Source organism: Delphinus delphis, chromosome 7, assembly GCF_949987515.2.
Source record: "Delphinus delphis chromosome 7, mDelDel1.2, whole genome shotgun sequence".
NCBI lineage: Eukaryota > Metazoa > Chordata > Mammalia > Artiodactyla > Delphinidae > Delphinus > Delphinus delphis.
Window position 1 is genome coordinate 102127859 of NC_082689.1, and position 1975 is coordinate 102129833.

Consider the following 1975-nt stretch of genomic DNA (forward strand, 5'->3'; position numbering starts at 1 on the left):
GCGGGGTCTCCGGACCACCCGCCCCCGCGCACCTCGGGTGCAGCTCTGCTCCAGGGGCCGCCGGCTCGTGGTGGGGTCCACTCTCCAAGGCCGCCCTGCGCACGGACACCGCGTGCTCTCAGATTCCCAGCCCTACGACAGCCGTTGCCCCCGGGAAGGCGAGGAGAGGCGGGAAGGACTGGCGCGCCCGGCGGAGCTGGACTCCTGAGGGGTCCCACTCTTTTTTTTTTTTTTTTCCTCCACTGGTCCACGAGGTCCACGAGGGCTCCAAGCAGAGGCGCCAAAGGAGGGCTGCGGCACAATGAGGGACCATGGTAGGACGACCTGGACCCCGATCTGCCGTCCCCGGGCACACAGGGCCCCCCTCCGACGCTCGCACCCTCCCTGTCCACGCTGAGCGCCAGGGGCGCGTGCGTCCCCGCCGAGGAGCCGGGATCCCGCACGCCCCGCGCCATGGAAGCAGCTAACCTCTCGGTGACCTCCACCGGGGTCGCCCTTCGCCTGGGACCCGAAGCCTAGAGCAGCAGCCCAAGCCCCGGCGGGGTCGTCCAGTTGACCCCAGGTGGCGCCGCCCTGCCTGGTCGAGAGCCGCCCTTCTCTGTCTTCACGGGGCTGGTGGTGACGCAGCTGGTGCTGCCGTTCGCGGGCACTTTCCTGTGGAACCTCCTGGTCTTGGTCACCATCCTGCGCGTCCGCGCCCTCCACCGTGTGCCGCATAACTTGGTGGCCTCGACGGCCGTGTCGGACGTGCTCGTGGCAGCGCTGGTGCATCACGCCCCTGAGCCTGGCGAGCGAGCTGTCGACCGGGCGACGGTGGCGGCTGGGCCGGAGCTTGTGCCACGTGTGGACCTCCTTCGACGTGCTGCGCTGCACCGCCAGCATCTGGAACGTGGCGGCCATCACCCTGGCCCGATACTGGACCATCACGCGCCACCTGCCGTACACGCCGCGCACCCGCCGCCGAGCCTCGGTGCTCATGATCGCGCTCACCTGGGCCCTCTCCGCGCTCATCGTCCTCGCGCCGCTGCTCTTCGGCTGGGGTGTGGCGAACGACGCTCGGCTCCAGGGCTGCTAAGCGAGCCAGGAACCCTCCTACGCCGTCTTCTCCACCTGTGGCGCCTTATACCTGCCTCTTGGCGTGGTGCTGTCTGTCTACTGGAAGATATACAAGGCGGCCAAGCTTCGCTTCGGTCGCCGCCGCAGGGCTGTGCTGCCGTAGCCCGCCACCGTGCAGGTGAGGCACGGGTTGAGCAATGGGGATTTGGGGAAGCGGGTCGCTGCGGGAGAAGGAAGCGTGGCGAAAGGGAGAGCTGGCGGTGGAAGTTTGCACACTTGGCGCACGCGCGAAAAGGTTGGCCACCAGCGCAGCCCGAGCGGCCGGGGAGTTTGCCATTTGCTCTCCTGCAGCGCACACCAAGGGGCTCATCACCTGCGCCTGGCGCGCACGCGAAGGGTTCGCCACCTGCGTGGCTGGTGCGCGCGGGAGAAGGGGAAGGGGGCGACAGGGGCAGCGTTGCTCGGTAGCGGTGAGGACACGTCTGATTTCGCTGCGCCCTCTGTTGCTTTTCCCCAGGAGCTATTGTGTCCGTGCGAGTCTTTAGCCGCCAACTTCCTAGTCCCGGCTAGACCAAGCGCGACTGCAGGGGGCTGGGAATACGTCCTGCAGATGAGCGAATTCCTGTGACCATGCGCCCCTTATTTAATGTCTCCACTGCGCCCTCGTCCACACCCTGCTGTCCAGAGACGATTCCCCAACCCAATCGGCCAGCTCCCTGCCAAGGGGGAAGTGAGGATAAAAATGAATCCAAGTGTCACTTTGCTTTCACTGTCCCAACCCCAGTGCTATCTTTTAGTGACTTTGGAACGAGGTAGAACCGTGGGTTGAAATCCCAGCTGGGGACGTTGGGGCAGTTGCTTAATCTCTGTGGGTTTTGTTTCCTCAACTTTAAATAAGTGAATTCCTACTTCATAGGGC

General features: G+C 65.3%; 1 pseudogene; it reads left to right on the top strand.

Moving 5' to 3' along the window:
* Positions 1-453: 453 nt before the first annotated feature.
* LOC132427897 (5-hydroxytryptamine receptor 5B-like) lies at positions 454-1684 on the top strand (annotated as a pseudogene).
* The last annotated feature ends 291 nt before the right edge of the window (positions 1685-1975 follow it).